At 37.6% G+C, this 26,655-nt stretch overlaps 1 protein-coding gene across 3 annotated transcripts in view; it reads right to left on the reverse strand.

The window, feature by feature from the left end:
* LOC150097824 (USP6 N-terminal-like protein) overlaps window positions 1–26,213 on the reverse strand; it is a 475,396-nt gene extending 449,183 nt beyond the window's left edge. For all 3 annotated transcript variants that reach the window (XM_090406042.1, XM_090406041.1, XM_090406038.1), the window contains exon 1: window positions 26,088–26,213. The gene's annotated coding sequence lies outside the window, so the exon portion shown is untranslated. The remainder of the gene's footprint in view (window positions 1–26,087) is intronic.
* Window positions 26,214–26,655: the final 442 nt, after the last annotated feature.

Genomic DNA, 26,655 nt, shown 5'->3' on the forward strand with positions numbered 1-26,655 from the left:
ATATAATTTATTGGCATCTTTAATTTATAGTATATCCAGGTGGAAAAACTTTCAACAAGGCAATATGTGAATCTTCAAGAAAATCCTCATTATCAAGAAACCCAGGCATCTGGTCACCTGGGTTGCTTTGGAGACAAGGAAGTGATACAGAGGTTCCAGAGCAAGAGACAAGATGGTGTCTGTGGAATGCTCCCTATGAAACAAACTGAGAGTTTATGAGCTGTAGCAAGTTGGTTGATAAATAGAAAAGAGAACATATGATAGAAACATTTAAGTTACTAAAAGGGTTTTATAGGGTTGATACAGAAGAAATTTTCCAGAACTTAACGAGATGAATTAACAAGAAATTTTCTAGCACAAGGAAAATGAGTAAGGGCTATATTGTAAAAGTGTCATTAGGTTAATGTCATTAGTAAGGGCCTCAGGTCTGGATTTATTTATTTAATTTTATTTTTTTTTTTATTATTATTATTTTTTTTTGCATGGTAAGTGGTGAATAAGTGAAATAGGTTGCTAAAGTGGGGTGTTTTATTGCTGAATGCATTCAAGGACAGGTATGATAGCAATGGTGTGTAACAGTCTTGGTCTCCAACAGTGAGTCCTTGGACTCCATGAAGATTCTCAGGCAATAACAACCATGTGGAAAAATAATAAATTATCCAACCGAATGAAACTGAAGCTGTGATTCAATTGTTATTTACACTACTCTTTATGGAGCTGAGTTGTGGAAATTAGAAAACACGTAGAAAGAAAGAAAGAAAAGTGAAATATAATGGAGAGAATTCGAAACAAATGAACAAATTAAATATAAATTTAAAGTAAGTTTCTTTGTTTGGTTAGGGACTAAATTATACTAGACAAGAAATTATATTCTCGTTATAATCCTTTCAAAATTCACTATGCACTTCCCATAATGCATTGCAATGTAGATGAACAAAAGTGTGCTGTGCCTTATGCAATACTGTGGTAACTGATGTGAATCAACAACCACTATATACAAGTTACCTAGTAATGAAGCTATTTCACACCCAAAACTTATTTGCTTACACTTGTGATTAAGGATTAAAAATAATAATATCATTTTTTGTCTAGCATTATTTAGATATCAACTTGACAGATCACATACAATATGGATAATATCAAATAACAACAGAATTGCTTAGTCATATAGTCAGAATGCATTCACGGAGACTACCGCATCACGCAATGGATGAACAGATGAAAGGAAGACCATTATTAACATGATTATATACATTACAAACAAACACAATTTTGTAAGTAAACAGATGATGAGAGATCTTGCAAAAGATAAGAAAAAATAGCAAATCACGTTTACAGATAGCCTCATCCACTTCTAAATAGAAGAAATAATAAGAAACATCATTCCTAGTTGAAGGAACCACCAACTAGATCCATAAGGTAGAAAAGACAACTTCCATAACCAGATGGAAAGCCACTACTCTACTTATTGAAGACTGATAGGGCTAATGCCATATGGCTAATACTACAATTCTTAAGTAGTCTCCAGTTCTGTCCTAGCTCTTCTCTTCAAACATAGTGCAGATGACACCTTTCATAAACATGCTCAATGCAATGCATTTTGTGGAGAGAGTGTCTCCTCAACTTGAGAATACAGTAGCAAAGTAGTTCTGCCCGCTGGTACTAGAGAATACACAGAACTGAACCTAATAAAAGTATCATAAGGTTTAACAACAGCTAGCATATAATCCTACTGCTACTTACTCTTCCATATCATACATAGAGTCATGCATAGAAGACCGGACCCTTCCTGTGTGGGAGCAATGTTCAAAGTCTTTCATGCTCCAAGTTTTTAACATTACCAACCATAAACAGCACTAGCAAAAAGAATAGTGACAAAGAGGATCATAAAAAATCTCACACAAAATAGCAGCAAAAAAAAATCATAAAAAATAGGTGTGCGTTCGAGGCTATCTGGTGAAATAACGTGCTGTTACAAAGCTCCTGAAAGATCTGTTATTTTTGTTGATTTGTTGATTGTTTTCTTTGATTTGATGGTGTATATTTGGTGTATTATTGTGATTTTTGGTATGATTGTTGTACTACAGAGTTTTATAGCATAATTACAGAAATAATTACAAATTCATTATCATTAGGCCTAGAGCAGTACTGGCAGAAAACACGGCGGCAGCTTTGTCATTCCATGATTTTAATTTAGACTTCAGTCGTTTCGTTAAGTGAGGTGTGCTATATGTATTCTTTCGATTACATAAATGATTTTTGGATGTTTAGGGAGGATGGAAGGAGGGCTTGTGCAAAGTGCGACCTGAACGAGGAATTGATGAATGCAAATATGAAAGTAATGACAGAAAGTGTTAGTAGCGAGAATGTCGCGAGGAAAATGAGTGCACGTTCGAAAGAGAAGGATGGTGTGAAAGAGAGGGCGAAAGAATGTTAAAAAATCAGTATTTTCTTTTATATAATATAAAATTAATAATATAAAATCCGTAAAGGATGTTAAAAAGGACGAAAGTGAGGCGAGAGTGGTGGAAGGAAGCGAAACTAAGAGAACGAATGAAACTGGAAACAGCATGATGCAGGAATCGAAAGTGGAAGGAAACGAAATTGAGAGAACGAATGAAACTGGAAACTGCATGATGAAGGAATCGAAAGTGGAAAAAATTGAAAGAATGAATGATAGCAAAAGTTGGATGCATGTTGGACCGAAAGTACGGAAGTACAGAAGGATGAATGAGAGTGAAAGTGAGAAGAGGGGGTCAAGAGTTAGAAAATTAGGAAGATTGAATGATAGAGAGAATGTGACGCGAGATTTGGAAGTTGAATTGGATTGGATGAGGAAAGAGATGAAATGGATGCAAAATGAAATTAAGAAAATTCGGGTAAAAAATATTAAAACAAACCATGATGGCAAGAAAGAGTTAATGAAAGATGAGCGTTGTATGGCGACTCCATTATTAAAGGTGTGCTGGATGATAAAATGCATAAGGTATGTTTTCCAGGTGGTAAAATGAGTAGAGTGATTGGATATGAGGGAGCGAGCGAGCAAAGGAGTTAATGGTTTTAATCAGTACGAATGATTTCACAGAGGACAAAGAGAGCGTCAGAATGGATATCAGGAGGCTGCTTAGAAGGATAAAAGAGAATAGTGTGACAGGAAGGGTGGTCAGCACGTTGCCTAGGTATGACTGTGGTAAGATGAGGCGGAGAGCACGGATTATGAATGATATGCTGGCTGAAATGTGTGAGGAGACGGGAGTGCAGTTTGTTAATGTGTGGAATGAGTATGATGGACGAAGTGAGCTGTATGGGAGCAATGGGCTGCATTTGAGCGTTTATGGTGTGAGTCGCTTGGAGAGACTGCTGCTGGAAGGTAGAAAGGTGAGTAGAGTGAGAGAAAATAAATCAGATCAAGCAGGAAGTGATGCGGAAGAGCAGGAGAGTAAGTTAGAAGAGATTGAAGAGGTGGTTATGAATGAGGAAGTGAGTGGTATGAGTATAGAAAATATGAGAATGGGTGTGCAAGAGGAACAGGAAAACGGGGAGGCTCAGGGTGGACAGGGGTACATAGCATGAGAAAGGTGGATGCTCCAAGAGGAGGTGAGAGCATGTGTAGAAAGGAATGGGATGACCTGGGATCAAGAGGAAACAGTTGGAATTGAAAAGGGTTTTAAAATGAATAAGCAGAAAGGGAAATGGCCCCAGTCGAGCATTGAGAAATCACATCGAGTGGGTGCTATCATATCAGTGGAACTATCTGTAGATCCAGAAATGAGCTGTTGTGTTTGTATACAAATGCTAGAAGTATAAGAAACAAGGAAGATGAAATGGTTGCATTAATTGCATCTGTCGGAATAAGTGAGACATGGTTGGAAGAGGTCGACATCTTGACAGGAATAGAGATGGAAGAGTATGATGTGTTTCGTGAGGATAGAAAGGGTAAAAAAGGGAGGGGGAGTGCTACTGATAATAAAGAAGGAGTTATGTCCATACAAAGTAGAGATGCAAGAGGGAAATAGTGCCAGTGGTTTTGAGGCAGTATGGTGTGAGTTAGAGATGAATGGAATCAAATACTTGGTTGGATGTTGTTATAGACCAGGAAATGTGGGTGGTGGTGGATAATGAAATGTATAATCAAATTAGCCAAGCAAATAAGAAAAGGCTGATCATTTTGGGTGATTTTAATTATGGCAATATAGACCGGAATGATGAGATAGCAACTGGAAGTAAAGAAAATGAGTTTCTTGAGTTTTTGAGAGATAACTACCTCAAACAGTATGTAACAGAGGGCACGCAAGGATCGAGGGTCTTCGATTTGGTCATCTCATCAGAGGATGTAATTGTAAATGAGATGTCAAATCATCCACCAATTGATGAGAGTGACGATGAGTGAGAAAAGGGTATATGTGGAACTACAACGGGGGGGGGGGGGTGATTATGAAGAGCTCAGGAGCCAGCTTGCAGGTGTAGCATGGAATGAGGAGTTAGCTGGAAAAGAGATCAATGCAGCTTGGGGAATTTTAAAAAACTATCTAGTAGATGCAATGTCTAAATGTATTCCAAGGGTGAGAAGATTAAATAAGGTAGGTGTGAGATGGATGAATAAAGAGATTAAGCATGCGATACAGAGAAAAAGGGCATTGTGGAGGCAGCATAAGAGAAGTGGAAGTAACCAATTTCATGAGGTCTACAAAGACCAGGCAAGGAGGGTGACTTGGTTGGTGAGAGTAGCTAAAGAGAGGTATGAACAGCAGTTAGCTAATGAAGCCAAAAAAAATAATCCTAGGGAGTTCTTTCGATATGTAGCAAGCAAAAGAAAGAATGATTATGGAAGGATGACATTGACTGGAGAAAATGGTATAAAGACAGCTGTTGCAGAAGGTGTGGTGTAATGAGTAATTCATAAAGGTCTTTCAATCTTGTGAATGTGACTTCATGGAGAGATTAAGAGCAGTTGATGATGGGGAAGAGACTCTGACTGTAAGTGAGCAAGAAGTGTATGGGGAGTTGAGTAAACTAGAAGTTAATAAGGCTGTGGGACTTGATAATATATCGCCATGTATTCTGAAGGAATGTGCCAGGGAGTTGACACCTGTCTTGACATATTTTTTTCATACGAGTCTTGCACTCGGTCAAGTTCCTAAGGAGTGGAAGGAGGGCAAGATTGCGCCACTTCATAAAGGAGGTGAACGAACTCAAGCATTAAACTATAGGCCTATCTATGTGCCAGGTGTTGTGGTTAAGTTGTTGGAGAAGCTTGTGAGAACTACGATCCAGAGTTGGGTTGACAACAATAGTATCATCTTTGATGGATAGCATGGATTTGCTAAAGGGAGGTCATGTTTTAGTAATCTACTTACTTATTACAATAAAGTGACTGATTCCTTGGACAGAGGAGAAGGATACACAGTGATATACATGGATTTCGCAAAGTCTTTTGATAAAGTACCTCATGATAAATTGATAGTCAAATTGGAGCAGATGAGGTTGGATATTAGATTGGTGCATTGGATTGGAGATTGGCTGTCTGATAGGTATCAACAAGTTGTGTATGGGGGAGCGATGTCAAGGAAAATGAAAGTCACTAGTGGAGTGCCACAGGGATCTGTTTTTGGGCCATTACTGTTTAACTTGTATGTTAATGATATAGGTGGAGATTTGGATGGAGATATTCCGTTGTTTGCAGATGATGCAAAGTTGAGACGAACCATGAAGAGTAGTGAGGATGTTGTGATCTTGCAGGAAGACTTGAATAAATTGAGTGATTGGGCACGGAAATGGGGATGCGAGTTCAATGTTGCAATGAATGTAAGGTTTTAAAATTTGGAAAACAAAGATGGGATGCAGAATTTATGCTTCGTGAGGTTACATTATTGGAGGTGGAAGAAATAAGAGATCTGGGGGTAATAGTGGATAAGGATCTAAAATTTAGGGGACACATAGCCTAAATTGTGAAGACAACACAAAAGCTTCTGGGAATGATGCGGAGGACACTGATGTGTAGAAGTAGGGAGATTCTTGTTCCGTTATATAAGGCTTTGATTAGGCCACACATGGACTATTGTGCCCAGATTTAGTCAACTGGTTTTCAGAAGGATGAAGAGATGTTGCAAAGGGTCCAAAGACTGACTAAGGTAGTTTCTAACCTCTGGAATGTCGAGTATGAGGAAAGATTGAGGAGATGCAATTTGCAGAGTCTGGTAGATAGCAGGAAGAGGGGAGATATGATAGAGACCTACAAGTTGGTAAGGGGTTGTTATAGGATCGATGCTGGAGAAGTTCTACAGAAAACAGTGGGAGATCGGGGGAGAACCAGAGGTCATCCCTGGAAACAGTATAAAAAAGGTGTGAGTAGGGGAGTGAGAGGCAGGTTTTTTTTCGTGCAGAGTAGTAAATGATTGGAATGCCTTGCCTGAGACTGTGGTATCTGCAGGGAGTTTGAATGTGTTCAAAGCACGGTATGATGAGCTGTGTGTGTGATAAAAGGACCTCTCAGGTGAATCTTTGACCCCATGAGGTTTTGGGTAATAATAATAATAATAAAATACCATACATTCATACACATATTTATATATTTTGTTTATATAAAATATAATTAAAAAAACCATAAGGTAAAATTATTAATACCTGATAAGAAATTATATTATTCATTTATCCTTTACCCATGCATGAGCAAACAAAAGTAAGCACATGATGTATCTTCAAACAAGGCTATCTGTAATATAAAACTAGTGGACTTCACATCAAGAGTTAACAATGAGAATGATGGAGATGGATGGTCAGTGGGTAACTTGGTTAGATGGTTGACTAATAGGAGGCAATGAGATGTGTATGCAGTGTCCTGAGAAATGAAAGGTTCAAATGAGGTACCACATTTGTTATGCCTTGGTTTTGTCTAAACTAGAGTTGGAGAAGACTAATGTCAAAAGATCTGCCTTTTGTTTAGGAGAGAGGAGTGGAAACCTAGTAGGGCAGAAAGTTTGCTGAATGGCCTTGGAAAGGGATCAAAAGGCTCCACTGCCATTTCATCAGGAGGCAAAATAGTAAATTATCCAACCGATTGAAACTGAAGCTGTGATTCAATCATTATTTACACTTCTCTTTATGGAGCTGAGTCATGGATAATTAGAAAACATGCATTACCATTTGGCCCTTACAAAAGCCATTAGATTTAGTGATGATTTTTTTTCAGTTCTTACAGGCTGTAGTAAACTAAGTAAGAAACTATTATTATTATATGGTATCTCCATGGAGTCTGGAGAATCATCATGGAAGATCCAAATTAACTATTATACGCACAAAACCTATCATACCTCTACTTAAATTTGTTTACTGTCAGGGAACTAACAACTAATTCTGGCAATCCATTCCACTCATTCATCACTCTCCATGCAAAAAAATCTGGTCCACACAGTCCTGCTAACCACACTCTTTCACAACTTCCACAGATGGCCCATAATTATCTGACTATTTGTAGAATACTGAAAAATGTTCTTTGCATCAATTTAATAAATCCCCTTTAATATCTTAAAAGTTTCTATCATATCCCCTCTATTCTGCCCATCAGCTAAACTTTGTAACCCACAAACCTTCAACCTATCCTCACAGGCAGCATTCCAGAAGCCTGTCACCAGATTAGTCACACATCTATGAATCTCTTTTACCATCTACTAGTCGCCAAGAAACCCGGGTGACTAAATCTGTGAATGATGTGAATGGTAGTCAAGATTCGGCCAAATCATAGCATTATAAAGAGGGATAATAATTTCTTTCTCTTGTTAGTGACTTTTTCAACATCTAAGTAATCCGGTGTTTCTCAACATGGGACGTACACCCCACAGGGGAAAAATATGAATATTTTGGGGGGGCAATTAGAAAATGTACATGTACATATTTATACATATTTATATAATACTTTTTCAGAACTTAGCTGACTATTATGCTAGAGGGAGAGGGCATCAAAATTTTTGAGACGTTGAGGTGGGGCATGATCCAAAAAAAGGTTGAGAAACACTGAAGTAATCCTTTGAGCCATTTTACCAACTTTTGCAATATGCCCTCTGAACTTCAATTCTCTGTCCACTATTATCCTCGTTCCTAGCCTCATTATGGACAATTAGAAAACATGCATTACCATTTGGCCCTTACAAAGTCATTAGATTTACTGACGATTTTTTTTCAGTTCTTACAGGCTGTAGTAAACTGATGTTTACTACAGCCTGTAAAATTATGAGTCTCCAGACTCCACATGGAGTCTAGAAACTCATCGCAGAAGATCCAAATTAACTATTATACCTCTACTTAAATGCGTTTACTGTCAGGGAACTAACAACTAATTCTGGCAATCCATTCCACTCATTCATCACTCTTCATGCAAAAAATCTGGTCCACACAGTCCTGCTAACCACACTCTTGCACAACTTCCACAGATGACCCCTAATTATCTGACTATTTGTAGAATACTGAAAAATTTTCTTTGCACCAATTTAATAAATCCTCTTTAATATCTTAAAAGTTTCTATCATATCCCCTCTATTCTGCCCATCAACTAAACTTTGTAAGTTGAAGTTTAGTTGAAGTAGGTTGAAGGTTTGTAACACAAACCTTCGACCTATCCTCATAGGCAGCATTCCAGAAGCCTGTCACCAGATTAGTCACACATTTCTGAATCTCTTCTACCACCTACTAGTCCCCAAGAAACCCAGGTGACCAAATCTGTGAATGATGTGAATAGTAGTCAAGATTCAGCCAAACCATAGCATTATAAAGAGGGATAATAATTTCCCTCTCTTGTTAGTGAATTTTTCAACATCCAAGTAATCCTTTGAGCCATTTAACCAACTTTTGCAATATGCCTTCTGAACTTAAATTCTCTGTCCACCATTATCCTCAAGTTACTAGCCTCGTTAATTTCCTGCAATCCAGTATACCATCAAAATGATACGCTGTATACAACCTTTTCAACCCAAAATGCATGACCTTATATTTTGCAACATTAAATTCATAATCGTTATCAGCTTACCACAATGCCAATTGATTTAAATCATCCATGCAAGATATCTACATAACTTTTATCAATTACTGCTCTCCCCAGCTTTGCATCATTAGCAAACAACTGAAAACGAATTATAGCAGTAGGAAAGAGGCAACAAAGGACATGGAAGTGGTATTTTATTGGGATTCAATCACTAGAGGTGTGGAAAGTGAGAAGATGCATGAGGTTTGTTTTCCTGGAGGTAAAATAAATAGAGTAATTGAGACACTGGATATGAGGAATAAATGAGCAAAAGAGTTTGTAGGGGTAATAGGGACAAATGACTCGACTGAGAACAATGAACATGTAAGATTGGATATCAGGAGGTTGTTGAGAAGGATAAAAGATAATAGTTGAAAGGTGCCCAGGAATGACAGTGAAGAAATGAGGCAGAGAGCAAAGATTGTCAAAGATCCCCAGCTTTGCATCATTAGCAAACAACTGATGATGCAAAACAACTGAAAACGAATTATAGCAGTAGGAAAGAGGCAACAAAGGACATGGAAGTGGTATTTTATTGGGATTCAATCACTAGAGGTGTGGAAAGTGAGAAGATGCATGAGGTTTGTTTTCCTGGAGGTAAAATAAATAGAGTAATTGAGACACTGGATATGAGGAATAAATGAGCAAAAGAGTTTGTAGGGGTAATAGGGACAAATGACTCGACTGAGAACAATGAACATGTAAGATTGGATATCAGGAGGTTGTTGAGAAGGATAAAAGATAATAGTTGAAAGGTGCCCAGGAATGACAGTGAAGAAATGAGGCAGAGAGCAAAGATTGTCAATGATATGTTAGCAGAAATGTCAGGAGAAAGGAGTGCAGTTTGTTAATGTGTGGAATAAGTCTGAAGGACAAACTGAACTGTATAAGAGTGATGGACTGCATCTGAATGGTTTTGGTGCAAGTCATTTGGAGAGACTGCTGATGAAAGGTAGAGAAATGAGTGCAGAGAATCTGATCAAGTAAGAAATTATGTGAAAGAGCAAGAGACTAAGGAAGGAGATACTGAAGTGGTGCTTATGAATGAAGAAAGGAGTAGCATGAGTGTAGAGAATGAGAGAACGGGTGTGCAAGAAGAACATGGAAATGGGAATACTTAGGGTGGACAGCAGAACACAGTATGAGAAAGGTTGATGCTCCAATAAGATGTGTGTGTGTGTAGACAAAAAGGGAAGGGAATGACCTGGGGTCAAAGGAAAACAGCTGGATTTGAAGAAGGTTCGATGATGAATAAGAAGCAAAAGAAACGGCTGGAGTTAAGTATAGAGAAATTACATATAATAAGTGGTATCACTGAAACTTGTTACAGATTAAGGAATGAGCTGTTATATTTGTATACAAATACTATAAGTGTTAGAAACAAGGCGAATGGAATGGCTGAATTGATTGAGTCTGTTCACCCAAAATATGTTGAAATAAGTGAGACATGGTTGGTTGAGGATAACATCCTGACAGGAATAGAGATGGAAGGGTATGATGTGTTTCGTGAAAACAGAAAGGGTAAAAAGGGAGGGAGGAGTGCTATTGGTGATAGAGAAAGAATTATGTCCATACAAGGTAGAGATGCAAGAGGTAGTAGTAGTAGTAGTAATTTTGAAGCAGTATGATGTGAGATAGAGGTGAATAGAACGAAATACTACGGATGTTATAGACCTGGTAACATGGATGGTAGTGACCATGAAATGTATAAACAAATTAGCCAAGCAAATATTTTATGGGTGATTTTAATTATGACAATATAGACTGAGATAGCAACTGGAAGTAAAGAAAAATGAATAGAGTTTCTGATGGACAACTACCTCACGCAGTATGTAACAGAGAACATACAAGGATTGAGGGTCTTGGATTTGATCATCTCATCAGAGGGACACTGATATAAGGAGAAAATGGTATAAGAGCAACTGCTGCAGATGACATATTTGAGATAATTGAACAGTTCATAAAAGTCTTTCATTCTTGTGAACGTGACATCATGGAGAGTTTGAGAGCAGTTGAGGAGGAGGAGGAGAGACTGCCTATAAGTGAGCAAGAGGTATATAGGGAAACTGAGCAAATTTGATTTTAATAAGACTGTGGGAGTTGATTATACATCATGTGTTTTGAAAGAATGTGCCAGAGAATTGGATCTAGTTCCAAAGCAGTGGAAAGACAAGACTGTGACACTTCATAAGGGAGGTGACAGAACTCAAGTAGCAAATGATAGGCCTATCTGTATGTCAGTTGTTTGTGGTTAAAGTGTTGAAGAGGTTGGTGAGAACCGTGATCAAGAATTGGGTTGAGAACAGGAGTATTATCTTTGATGGACAGCATGAATTTGCTAAAGGGAGGTCACGTTTTAATAATCTACTTAGTTATTACTTGCATGGAAAGTGGTTGAACCATGGAATGCATTGCCTGATAGAGTGGTGAGAGCGAGAATGTCAATGAGTTTAAGGAGTGGTATGATAGACTTTGTTTCCTAGGAGGGACCTCCTGCAATGAGTCTTTTGACTCCATGGAGGCCTGAATAATAATAATTACAATAAGGTGACAGCTGCATTTGACAAAGGAGATGGATACACAGTAGTATACTTAGATTTTGAAAAGGCTTTTGATAAATTACTGCATAATAAGTTGATAGTTAAACTAGACAAATGGGGTTGGTTATTATACTAGTACATTGGACTGAAGATTGGCTATCTGATAGGTATCAGCAAGTTGCATATGGGACAGCAGATGTTCTGGCCTTGCAAGAAGACTCGAATAGATCGAGAATGTTCCCAGCAGTGGGGGGGGGGATGCCAGTTCAATGTTGCAAAATGTAAGGGTTTAAAATGCTATGAAAGTGAGGATAAAAAGTGTGTCTCAAGTCACAAGATTGAAGTAGTGGATGGAACTCAGAATACGAATGAATATTATTATTATTATTACATAACATCTCCAGGGAGTTCAATGACTCATCGAAGGAGGGCACCTACTCTACAACTCTGTCTCCACCAATCCACCATGCACAACTACCTTCATCATCTACACCAACGCCATCTACCGCCGACCACCATCACTAATATTTTCACAGATAATCACAAACATCCATGCCCACAAAGGGATTCGAACCCACAGCCTTTTGGCTGGAGAACGGATGCGCTAACCACTTGGCCAACCAGGCCAGCAATATGTGTGACGTAATGCCACATCGCATTCAGGGTGAGATTAAAGGTGACAAGACTGAGAAAGATGGAGAGTAAAAGTATTAAACAAAAGAATAGTATGACTGATGTAAAGAATGAAGAGTTGGTTCGATGAGGGAGATAGCTCAGTTACACAGAGTGATACATAGAGCAAAACGGGATCTGGAGCGAATGCAAAAATGTCTGGCGAGTGGTACAGCTGATAACAGAAAGAAGATAAGAAAAATAAGGGCTTGACCATTGAGAAAGAAATATCAAGGAGAGAGTGTTGTGCAGCTATTCAATCATAAAAGGTGTGATTGACAAGAGTTTGACAAAATCATGCTTTCCGAGTGCAAAAATTAATGATGTTAGTGAGGCATTAGAGCAAAAAAAAATAGGGTGAAAGAAATGATCATATTGACTGGAACGAATGATTCAAAAGGAGAAAACTATGGCAAGAGAGAGAAAGGACATAAAAGAATTACTGGAAGCAGAAAAAGAAAAGAGTGAGAGAGTTAAGATAGTGAGACTGTTGCTGCAGAATGACAGAGTAGAGCTGAGAACGAGGGCCATAATAGTCAATGACTCGATGCGTAGGTTATGCAGGAGGAGTGATGTGCAGTTTATGGATGTATGGAGTGAGTTATAGGCAAAAGGACTTATACAAGAAGGATGGTTTACATCTGAATAGATTTGGTTTTCGGAGACTGCAGAATGTTGTTGAATGAAGGGATAGTGGATGTGCAGAATCATGGAAACTAGACCTTTGTGTGTGGTGGGGGGGGGGGGAGAAGAGGTTGGGTGGATGTGCAGACATCAGTGAGTCAGTTAAGCGTAAGAACGTGCATAATATGTCTAAGTTAGTACCACTGGTAACAAACCAAAATGGGATAGCTAGTATAAAGCATCCAGATATCAGTGGGCCTAAGGGACTTTTGCACTTTATGCAGGAGAAATTTTGACACTAGTTAGTTCATCCTGGTCAAAGGTTATTGGCATTAATAAGACATGGCTGACAGAAGATAATATAGTTAGTGGAATAGAATGTGAAGTATATAGTGTGTGTGTGTTCAGGGAGGATAGAGAAAAAATAATAGGGGAAGGAATGTTATTGATGATATCCAATGAACTGCAACCAAAGAGAGTGCAAGCTCAACTGCAGGCTAGTGAAAATGGCACATTTAAGGCTATCTGGTGTGAGATAGTGGAAAGCAGAACAAAATATACAGTTGGATGCCTGTATAGACTAGGGGATGGAAAAGATGATGGGAATAGTATGCATCAGAAAATAAGCTCAATGAGTGGAGGGCAGATAATTGTTATGAATTTCAACATAGAACATAGAAAGGAAAGAGGAGAGGGCACAATGGATGAAAGAAATTGAATTTATGAAGTTACTAAGGAATAATTACCTCAGACAGCATGTAATAGAACACACTAGGAGTTCGAGAGTGCTTGATCTAGTAATTGCATCTGAGAATTTGTCTATAATGAATATGACCATGTTGCCAGAAATTGATGAGAGTGATCATATGGTCTTGATCTGGGAGGTGGCTAAATGTGTGGAATTTTCAGTTAAGATCGGGATATATGTGGAATTACAGGGCTATTAAGTATGACAAGCTTAGAAAATTGCTCGGATCAATGCCATGACATGTGAAACTGCAAAGGGCTGGATGCCGATTGTTTATGGGAAGTGGTAAAGGAATGTTTGAGTGAAGTAATAGCAGATTGCATACCTAAAGTTAGGAGAGTAAACCAAGTGGGAGTTTGAATGAATATCATCATCAAACTGGAGATGCAACAAAAGAAACAATTATGTGAGAGGTAACCTGCAGGCACATGAACAATAAAAGGCACAGGCCAGAAGGTATACTAGTCTTGTAAGAAAGGCAAAAGCAGATTATAAAAGGAAGTTAGCAATGCAGACTAAAGAGAATCTGAAACAGTTCTTTCGATATGCTACAAGTAAAAGAGAGAATGTATGTGGCAAAATGATTTTAATTGATGTCAATGGTAGGGATTTAACTGAATCAGTCGAAATAGTAGAATTAGTAATTGCTGGAACGAAAGAGCCAAAGGTTAATTAATACAGGAACTGAGATAAATGAAACTGAGGTGCATAACATATTACAGAACCTTAATGTGAATACAGCCATCTAATTGGATGGTATACCAGCTCGAGTTTTACATTAAGCGGAGAGGGAATTGTCAACACCCTTGACCATATTGTTTAATCTAAGTCTCAGCTGTGGGTCAGTCTTGGTTTTCCAAACTGAGGGGATGGAAAAGGGGGAAAATAGTTTCCTTGCATAAAGGAGGCTCCAAGATTGATGTAGCAAATTACCGACTGATTAGCATATCAGAAGTTGTCAAAGCATTCGAGAAATTGCTTAAGAGCAAAATACAGAAATGGATAGATGAAATTGGGATACTGTAGGGGAACAGCACAGTTTTGTTAAGGATAGGTCATGCCTCAGTAATTTGCTCACATTTTATAATACAGTTACAGCTGAGTTGGATAAAGGTACTGTACACCCACAGATGCAAGCCCCTTCAACACTTCTGCGCATGTCAAAAGAAGGAGAATCCATTTCGATATTAGGGTAATCAATGCATTTCGTGGGATGATTGTTTATTATTATACGTCGGGAAATTAGCTTTTCTTTTATGAAATTTCTAATTCTTAAAGTTACCACTTTAAGAATTAGAATTTTCATTTAAAATTTATGTATAAAGCACGTGATTTTGCATGCTGATAACCAATTCATGCATCCTTTATTTCTTTCTCCCCTTCAGCATGAATTGACTATTCTTGGCACAAAGCCAAGGTGGGCTCTACGAAGCATGGGCATACAATAATAGGTTTATAGTGATACTGCTGGACTTTGTAAAGGCCTCTGACAGGATACCACTTAGAATTCTTATCAGTAAACTGCAGCACATGGGGATAGATATAGGGTTGGTGAGATGGATAGGAGGGTGGTTGATGGAGAGATATCAGAGATTACTTTATTCATGATTAGAGTCCAAAAGAAGCCCTGTGACTAGTTGCGTCCAGCAAACTTCTGATCTTGGACCATTACTGTTTAATTTATTCATTAACGATATAGGAAAGGATATGAGAAGAACTGTTCAGTTATTTGCAGATGATGCAAAGTTGGGCAGAACAACAGTTAATACAGATGATGCATAAGGTTATGCATTTTGGGGTGAAAAGATTACCAGCTGTATACCACATAGGTGGAACTGTACTCCAAGAAATTTACAAAGCCAGAGACTTGGAAGTGTCAGTGGATAGTGAGTTAAAATTTAGGTGGCACATAGCAAAAGTGGCTAAAGCAGCTCATCAGATCACTTGGTTAGTGAAGAATACTTTGACGAGCAGAGACAAGCAGATTGCTGTTCCTCTTTATCGAGCCTTGATAAAGCTTATCTTGACTACTGCGTGCAGATCTAGGCACAAGGGTTTCTTGGTGATAAGGAGGAGGTGGAGGAATCTTACGAGAATAGATTGGGGATTTGTGTAATTAATTTGCAAAATTTGTGAAATTAATTTGGAGTTGATAGGCAGAAAAGAACACCTGGATAAGAAGCCAGACTCACATCACTGACATCATTCTTCACCATAAGCGACTAAAATGGAAATGGACCGGACACTTATCCAGAAGAGAAGATGAGCGATGGACCACCACCATACTAACGAACTGGATTCCAAAAGAAGGGAAAGGTCGATGTCCTAAAAGAAGGTGGAGTGATGAAATTGTCAAATTTTGTTGGAGAAAATTCATCAACCATTGCCAAGAACAGAGAAAAGTGGAAAGAACTGGAGGAGGCTTTTGTCTAGCAGGGGACAGAAAATGGCTGAAAAGAAGGAGGCAGAAAAGGGGTGACAGGATTGAGACATACAAATTACTGAGGAGTTTTCACAAGATTAATTGAGAAAAAATTTTTCAGAACAAGTCTGTTGGTGGGAGAACTAGGGGGACATCCATGGAAACTGAGTAAGAGTATAGTTAGTAAGGGTGTTAGAACTAGGTTTTTTGATTGGAAAGTAGTGAATGAGCAGAATAGGTTCCGACAGTCTGTTGTTAGTGCCATGACTGTGAATGAGTTCAAAGCAACATATGATAGATACTGCACAAAGGTTGGATAGTTCTTGACATGATGTTTAGGGCCATCCTCGATGAGTCTAAGAACTCCATGGATTTGCCCATAATAATAATCCTGGAAAAGGAAAGTCACTAGTGATGTACCTCAGGGTTCTGTTTTAGGGCCATTACTGTTTAACTTGTATGTTAATAATAATCAGGCAGTTTTGAATGGGAACATTCAGCTATTGCAGATGATGCAAAGTTGAGACGAACTAGGAGAGCATAACAGATGTTCTGGCCTTACAAGAAGAGACTTGAATAGATCGAGTGAATATTCACAGGAATGGGGATGCCAGTTCAAGTGGCAAAATGTAAAGTTTTAAAATTTAAAAAACAATGATGGGATGTAGAATTTATGATTGGTGGGCCAGCCTGGTTGGCTGAGCAGTTAGCATGTCTGCTCTCCAGCCAAGAGGCTGCGGGTTCAAATCCCTTCAAGGGCATGGATGTTTGTGACTGTCCTACAAACTCTATGTGCAAAGGGAATCTGCAACCATAACACTTAATATTCTATTATTATATAATAACACTTATTATTCTAGCAGAAGACTTCACTCCTAAAACCCAGTCAGGTACAGGAGTGACCATACAGCATCTACGGACATCAAATGTGAAAATTTGGGGGGGGGGGGGGTATATTGTTGGAGGTGAAGGAAATAAGAGATCTTGGGGTAATGGTGGATAAGGTTCTAAAATTTAGAGGACACACTGCCAAAACTGTGAGGACAACATAACAAATTCTGGGAATGATATGGAGGACACTGACTTGTAGAAGTAAAGAGATTCTTGTTCCATTATATAAGGCCTTGATTAGGCCATATGGACTACTGTGCACAGATTTGGTCGCCTGGTTTTCAAAAGGATGAAGAGATGTTGGAAAGAGTCGAGAGCCGATTCACTGAGGTAGTTTGTTATCCCTGGAATGTTGAATATGAGGAAAGGTTGAGAAGATGCAATTCACATTCTAGCTGATAAGAGGAAGAGGGGTGATATGATAGGCATACGAGTTGGTAAGGGATTGTTATACAATCGATGTTGAAGATGTTTTTCATTAAATGGTGGGATGTCAGGGTAACACAAGAGGAAGCTGTATAAGGAGAATGTGAACAAGGGAGTGAGAAGAAGGTTTTTTGCATGCAGAGTTGTGAATGATTGGAATGCCCTGACTAAGAGTGTGGTGTCTGCAGATCATTTGAATGTGTTTAAGGCAAGGTATGATGAACTGTGTGTATGACTAAAGGACCTCCTAGATCAGTCTCGACTCCATGAGGTCTTGGGATAATAATAATAATAACTGAATATTCTCTCTTAAATCTTTCCATATATCATTGATGTACAAATTAAATAGTGGCCCTACTACAGAACTCTGAGGTACTCCACTAGTCATCCTCATTCTCCTAGATTTCACTCCACCATATACTATCTGGTATCTGCCTGTCAGCTACACCCCTACTCATGCCACTAGCTTCATGTCTGTTCCTATTTGCTCCAACTTTTGTAAGAATTTTTCATGTTTATGAAAAATTTATGTGTGTTGAGGCTTAAGTGCTGTGAAGAATTCATGTTAGAGGTTTAATGGAATATGAGAAAGGAATAAAACTAATTTTAATACTTCCAATATTTCGTCTCCGTCACAGAGACATCTTCGGGGATTACAAAAACTTTTTGTAACAACACACACACAAATACAGTACAAAGTGAAACTAAAGTCCTATCTTAAACTTCCCAACATTTGGGAAACTTTAATTATCAGAGATTCCTCTTTACATCCCAAGCCATCTGCAAATGCCCATAGAGGGCGCACCACCTAGATAGGCCTTTAGTTCACTTTGTATTGTATTTGTGTGTTGTTACAAAAAGTTTTTGTAATCCCTGAAGATGTCTCTGTGATGGAGATGAAATATTGGAAGTATTAAAATTAGTTTTATTCCTTTCTCAGTGCTGTTAATATTCCATTAAACCTTTAACATGAGTTTTTCATGTGGTATTCTGCCAAATGCCTTTGCAGAGTCCAGCAATATCCCAGTGTAGCCATTTCCTTTATCCAATTCTGCTGTCAGTTTATTATAAAATGTGAATAAATAACTAAGACAGGACCTACCCGTTACAAAGCTATGCTGCCCACTATACAGTATTATATTATTGTCCATCCACTGTTGGATTTTATCCTTAAGCATCATTTCCAATATTTTAACAACCATTCCTGCAACATTAATTGGTCTGTAGTCTGCTATATCTCTCTCTTGGAGCTACCTTAATGCAATGAAACAATCTTATCCTCTTTCCACTCCCCTGGAATCCTGCCAGAGCTAAGACTTTGACTGAACAACTTCATCAGAGGCAATGCCAATTTTCTTGCACATTCATACAGTACATGGGCTGACATACCATCCAGTCCCAGTATTGTGTTCACATTCATACTTTTTCAAACTGCTGAACACCTCCTCTTCATTAATCTCAGTTTTGATATGCATCTCTGTCACATTAGCAACTGCAAAATCTCCACCTGGATGATACAACTTTTTGAAATGATCACTCAGCAACTCAACCATTTCTTTTGCTTCTGTCACCTTCCTACCATGAGAATTGTTTAAAGTCATCATACCAGAGTCATTTTTTTTCTCTTACTTGCTACATAACAAAACAACTCTTTTGGGTTTAGTTTGATCTGCTTAATTAATTTTCTCTCATAATCTGATTTGGCCTTTCTTACCAAACTAGTCATCCTTTTTGCTTGCACTTTGAACTGCTCATGAGTATGCTAATCACCTTTTCATAGCATTTTCTTTTTTTTGTGTCTCTTGCTTTATATCTCTACTCATCCACTTAATTCTCACTTAGTTTATCCTCCTGAACTTGGGTATGCAGTCTGATACTGATTCCCTCAAACAATCCTTGACCACTTCTCATGCATTATTGACACTCTTTCTTTGTAGCTTCTCAAGTCATAGCACTGCTCCTCCAAGATGACTCCAAAGTCTGTCATAATTACCAGCATTATAGATCAACATAAACCCATTCTTGACAGAGAATTCCACATTTGGCAACTTCTCAGAACACAACTGCATCGTCACTCCCCCCCCTCCAGTGTTGAGCATATGTCTAGCCATGACTCAAGAGTCATGGCTAGAGCAGCTTGAGTGTATGTTGAAAGTTTACGGATTGCTTTGATATGTTCATCGAAAAACCAAAGGCTTGGATAAGAGAAAGAGAGTGGAATGGGGAATAAAGCACTCATTCGAGCAAAAAAGATTTTTATTTTTTAGAATTGAACGATGGAAAAGTGGCACAAAACTTCTGGGAGTTATCCCAAATGGCACCACAGTAGTGCCATTGGATATGAAGCTGAAAAGGATAGAAAGACCAGACAATTCAGCTTCTTTTCTGGATTGACCTGTGAAGTTAGAAAAGGGAAAAGCAACTATTGTGAGCACTGAAATCTACAAAGAGGATTATCTCACTGTTTGGTAATTAGACTGTGAACTTTCATAGATAGATAATCAAAAAAGATCAGTATAATCATCAAAAGTAGGAGAGCAGTAAAGGCAGCAAATGAAAACAACAAGCTGTGGCAAAGAAATTCTGAGCAAAAGCAGATCATATAAATGAAATTCAAGGTCTGGTAACCTTTGATGCAGGATATCAGACCCGAGTACATTCCACTATCTTACAGAAAAGTATCGTGCATAATGCACTGTAGCAAGTTTAGGTGAGCTGTAGTCATAGAGGATGCCAATTGAAGTTTAGTGATGAATAAGTGAGTTTGGATGTCTTTAAGTGGTGGTGTACATTACTGATGTTGGTATTAATCCTCCAAGATGTTAGTCAAGTCTACATCGAAAATTTTTACAAAAAGTTTTGTTTTTTCATTTAACTTTTCGGAGTATATTGTTTATTGAATTTTTGTAATTTTTTGTGGAACTTTTTTTTTAACCACAGTAATATGTTGGAAAATTATAGAATAGGGTCATCAGCAAAGGTGAAGGACTTGTGGATATGACTCCCACACAGAGATTTCCCAGATCCCCCAATCCAAGCATGATCTCAACACTGTAACCAGCAAGCTGTAAGACTCTCCCCAAACACAACCTGACAGAGTAAGTAAGATGCAGATTTATTCATCCACTAAGCAGGAATCCTCCCAAAGTTTTACCAAAAGATTTAGTCGGGCATGTACAACCTGGCACAGCCAGCTTGCAAAAATCACTTTATTGCTCCATGCTAAAATGGAGGAAATGTAGGTCCCTAGATTAATATTTATGGTGTAAAGAACATGCTCAGAAAGGCCACTACCCACACTGCAAGGGGGGGGGGGGGGTTGAGAGAAACTGGAGATTTTACTCTAGAGTAGTGGTTCCCAATCTTTTTCCACTTGTGTACCCCTTTTAAACCCATTTCTATAAATTGTACCCCTTGTTTTCAAAATAGATGTTTTTAAATACTTACACTTTTGTTCAGTGCCTATCTTAATATAAAATAGTGGAAAATAGTTGTTTTTCCGGCATTACAGATTATTTTTCGTGTACCACTGAACGACTCAGCACGTACCCCCCGAGGAGTACGCGTACAACCGGTTGGGAACCGATGCTCTAGAGACAAAATATGGCAATTGCCACTTCATGCCACAATAAGTAGGTGGAAATGTTTCACCAGACAACGAAAGACATCTAATACTTGCTACCTTAAAAGCACTAGATTCAAACTTGACATTGAAAAAGAGAAAAAATAATTTGCTTCTCACAACAATTTGGCATAGTAGTAGCACATACTGGAGAACTGGTCATAATGATTTCAATTCCCTTTCCACTAGAAACGTAAAGAAGAATACAATTTTGTTCTTAATTACTTTCTACATTAGCAAAGAAAACTACAGTTCACAATATTATTATAATGGAAAGGATATCTTTATTTTTATTTTCACTTTTTGACTCTTTGGATAGTTACCAAATTGATCATGCACTGTTTAATGTTTGTTTTCCTGAATTTATGGCTGAAGCAACTCAGGCTATGAGCCCAATGTATTATGTCTGTTAACTGTGTACTCTTATGGCTGGTTGCCTGTTTTGCAGGATGAAAAACCAGAGTTTCTTGGAGGGAAATACCCTGCCACCTACACATGCGACTAGATAATTCACCTTCAGTTGAAAGTTCTGATAAAGGATTTTCACATCCTAGATTATTATTATTATTATTCGTGACACCACCAAGGAGTCCGAAGACTCATCTACTACCAATCACCTACATCAACGCCATCTACTGCCCACAACCACACAGCTAGTATTTTTGTCTGTAAATTGCATGTGTTCTAAAGGGCCGATTTGTTTGTATACGGGATGAAAAACCCGAGTTTCTGGGAGAAAAAACCCTGCTACCACCGTATGAGATAGGCTAACTCACCTTCAATTGAAAAAGTCCATATAAAGATTCCTCCCGTCATGACGAGAATCGAACTTAGGCCTTTTCTAATCGAATTTCTAATATAATACACACCGTCATTCTTCCAATTGCGCTACGGAGGCGCTTAATTGAGATTCAAACGTTAGATGGGATTCAAACCTAGGTCTTTCCAAATGAAGGGCATCATCGAAACTAAATGAACTACAGGAGACTGGCACTGGTTAATCAGCACATCATCAGGCATAGTTATCTTAAGAAGTGGACTTCAGACCAGATATACCTACTGCATACACTGTTTATACAGGAAATCAGACATTATGAAGTCTTGAAGTTGCTAATGAGTGGTCTACCATGTATTTACTGTTTGTCCAATAAATCAGAGTATCTACCCACACACATTAGTAATTGGGTACATGTGTACCCATAATTGGGAGACCAGCTAACTGAAAAGCCTTTATAAAAGATTTTTCCTTGCATTCCAGGCAAAATTCCAAATAATACAGCTCATATACACTTCAATGAATAATACCTCTAAAGTAAAATAAAGTAAAGTTTACAAGTGTGTTGCAATTATTTACAAAGATATTTATTATTATTCAGGGATTTCACAGATTACAAACTCATTGTGTGAGACCTATCTTAAGGAATAGTATAACAAACAAAGTCTATCATACCATTCCTTAAACTCTTTTATCACATGCACTTTTTCACCCTATCAAGCAATTCAGTCCATGGTCTAACCAATCCTCCATAGAAAAAAGGAAAAAAAAGGCACTTCTCACCTTCTTACAACTTCCACGAATGACCTCTTTTCCTGTTACTTTCCCTTGTTCCACTATACAAAAAAATCTCCCCAGTGTCAATCCTGTTATTATATCTCAGTGTTTAAATATTACAATCATATTACTCCATCTTCTGTCTACCAAACTTTGCAATTTACATGTACTCTGTTATTTGGATAACCAACATTGTATAGTCCTGATACTATTTTTTTTTTACTTATTATCTCCTTCTGTCCCCTTTTCAAATTTATTTTATCTCCTAAAAATCCTGATAACTAGAAGAGAGCACAACAATCCAGATGTGGTCTGATCAGAACTTTATACAAGGGAGTCACCACTCACTCTGCTGGTCAACATCCTTCTCAGTACTGCACTTGGCATAAAATTCTTTATCACCAAGTGCAAAAAAAAATGTTATTATCTTTTATATTTCAGAATCAGCTAGTATAGCTTCATTTTTTTTTTCTCCTATAAAATACAAGAAAAAAATAATTCGATTAATCAAGTTCTGTAGCAAAGACTGTTAGTAACATAGATGTTTGTGTTAATTTAAATCTATCTAGAATGACAGAAGTGCATGTGTGGAAGCCATAAGGTCCAAAAAAATAACGGCAGATGTTCTCAAAATCTGAAAGCATCAGAGTGACCAAGAAAATTGTATTTTCTGTAGTAATGCAAGAGAGTCTGTGAGTATGGCAGGAGACTCAAAATCTGTCAGCAATTTCTGGTTGATTATGAGAAGCAGCAGCAATAAATATAATCAATATCAGACTATAAAGTTTCAATGTTTTAGGAACATGTAGAAAACGCTCACCTTGGTTGGCCAAGCTGATAGTATCACTACTCTCCAACTAATATGTGCATTTAAACTATAGGAATAGATGTTTGTAATGTCTTTAACAACCATCCATTCCTATAATGGGAGGGAGCTGAATTCACTATCTGGCATAAGACCACCACCTAGTTACTGAAGAACTAAAAAAAGATTTTCAAGTCTAATTTGAAAATCCCAGTTCCAGATTACCAAACCCTTGTTCGCATATCACTACTACTACACTAAATACTAATTCACTATATGTATAAGACATTTCACAGGTAGAATTCGTATAAAAGTGGCCCTAATCTCCATGTTTATTTGATGTTTTGCATAAAATAGGAATAGATAAAAATATTATGAGAATTTTGTTCAGAATATACAAAACTCAAGAAGCCAGGGTCAGATTTGAAGGAGAGGATACTGAATGGATCCCCATAAGAATGGGTGTGAGACAAGGGTGTGGGATGTCCCCACTCCTTTTTAATGTCCGTAGTGAATGGATGATGAGGGAGGCCTTGGAAGATCTGAAGGATGGAATAAAGATAAACGGACACCTGATAAATAATATAAGATATGCAGATGACATTCTACTTATGAGCAAAACAGAGGAAGGCTTGCAAAGAATTTTGAACAGACTGAACAGGGTTGAAAATTAGAGATATAAAATGAAAATAAACATTCAGAAGACCAAAGTGATGAAGATTTCAAGGAAAAGAAATGATGAGATGGAAATCACTCTGAACGAACAAAGAATAGAAAATGTAAAAAGTTTTGAATACCTTGGAAGTTGGATAACAGAAGACAGTAGATCTAATTATGAAATTAAGCACAGAATTAAAAAAGCAAAAGTAGCATTTTTCCAAATATACCAAATATTATGGAAACAGAAATCTGAACAAACAATTAAAAGTAAGAATCCTCAAGACAATGATCTGGAGTGTGGGAACGTATGTATGTGAGTCCTGGGCGATCAATAAGGAGATGAGTGACCGATTGAATGCATTTGAAATGTGGTGCTGGAGAAAAATGGATCGTATCAGCTGGACTGAAAGAGTGAGCAATGAAGAGATTCTTAAAAGATTCAAAATGAAAAGACTATATGACTAGTATCCAAAGAAGAAAAATAGCGTTTGCAGAACATTTGATAAGGGGTTCTTCTGGAGAGCTTCCCAGAATAGTATTGCAGGGGATGGTGGAGGGAAAGAGAGGAAGAGGAAGACCCCGACTGCAATGGAAAGACAACATCAAAGATTGGACGGGCAAGAATCTTACAGAAGAGATAGAGAGGCATGGAAGTGGACTGTTCATCAGCTGCAATCCTCTTAAAGAGGAGGCCACACGATTAGATTAGATTAAAATCTCCATGTATATCTCCCGTATTCTTGATCAGCAATTTTCCAGGAAAAAAATATATATATTATATATATATATATTAAAGATGCCAAGCTATTTTAAACTTGGTTTTACTCCATTTCCCAAGTAAGCAAACAGACAAATAAGTCAAGTTTGTGCCTGCACTTATTGCAAGTCTAGCTGACCCTCAAAGTAGTGCAAGTCAAGGCAACTCGTGGTAAAAGTAGAATAAGTTCTGATCACTATTCTTAATATGTACCCTTAATGCACAGCCCATCTCCTTGAGGAGATGTAAGATGTATTAAAGGCAAGGAGGCCACTACCCAGACCGGTTTCGATCTTTATTGAGGTCTCATCAGTGGTAGCTAGGCTAGAAATGCCAAGATTTCAGTAATAGCGCGCTTATAAGTAATTTACCAAAACAAGTTACCATAAAGTGTTTTAACCTTATTAAATAAAAATCTCAGAAGGAGATATAAATGTAGAAAGTATTTTCCCTTGGGTATAATAAATGTTAAAATATACCAAGCAATTTTAAACCTGGTTTTACTCCATTTCCCAAGTAAGCAAACAGACAAACACGTCAAGTTTGTGCCTGCAAGTGTTGCAAGTCTAGCTGACCCTACACATAGTGCAAGACCAAGGCAACTCACGGTAAAAGTTGAATAAGCTCTGATCACTAATCTTAATATTTACCTTTAATGCAAAGCACATCTGCTGGAGGAGATGTAAGATGCTTTGTATTAAAGGCAAGGGGCCACTACCCAGACCGGTTTCGACCTTTATTGAGGTCTCATCAGTGGGAGCCAGGCTAGAAATACCAAGATTTTAGCAATACAGAGCTTATAAGTATTTTACCAGAACAAGTTACCATAAGGTATGTGTATATATGTGTATATATATATATATATATATATATATATATATATATGAATAAGCATTTGGAGGGGAAGGAAGTTACCGAAAGAATATAACCCCCTTTTCTGGGAAATGCAAGTTGGAAACTTGGTCCACTTAAAATACTATGTAGATATACTTTAACATCAGTAGTCATGTGCGACCCCATTATACATCGTTTTCAATGCTTTATCTCTATGCACTGCAACTTTTTAAGAACTAGTCACTTGGAGGACGGTACTTCACGGCACTATTACTAGAATTTTTCTCTCTGAACATTATTCCTACGGCGATATAATCAGGAATTCAACGACAGAATTCCCATATCCACAAAGCATACATAAATAACCTAGGATACAAGGCAACTGTAAATTATTAACCTTTTAATGGGGTGGGAAAACAACTAGCGAAAATATATTTTTACGGGGATGTTTACATTGATTAAAGGTGGAGAAAAACATAGGTATACGGTTCCTCTAAAATAATAAAGCAATGAACACTTACTTCTTACTAAATATATCATATTTATTAATAAATTCTACTTCATAAAATACAAACGCGTGTATATACACATCCTTTCAAACACAGCGTTGTTGACACATAATCTATAGGTGCACCATTAGCTTGAGGTTACCAACCCACTTCACAACAGAAACTTGCCGTCACGTGACATTTCTGGTATTTCTCAAAATTGATATCTCTAGAATATCACTAAACAATTACTACTTCAATACGTAGCTATATATTTGAAACAGAGGAACAGAGATTGTTATAAATAATACTTATATATTATTTATAAAAATCTGTAATAATACACATATGTTCTCTTGAGATGAAGACAACATACACAATTATCTTCTTCAAACCGAGACAAGATGAAAGTTCATGAAAATCAGGTTAAAAACAATGCGTCTGAACAACAGTTATCACCAATTATTATTCTTTTTTTGGTTTGATATTCTTGTTGATGTGCATTAAAAAAAAAGTAAGAAGGCATCTGTAGGCTAGTAGTAACCAACGGGACGCTACGTCTGAAGTAGAAAAACTATTACAAGTAGTTATCACGATTTTT

The sequence above is a fragment of the Typopeltis vanoorti genome, chromosome 16 (genome assembly GCF_054136105.1).
Source record: "Typopeltis vanoorti isolate ZY-2024b chromosome 16, IOZ_Tvanoo_1.0, whole genome shotgun sequence".
NCBI lineage: Eukaryota > Metazoa > Arthropoda > Arachnida > Uropygi > Thelyphonidae > Typopeltis > Typopeltis vanoorti.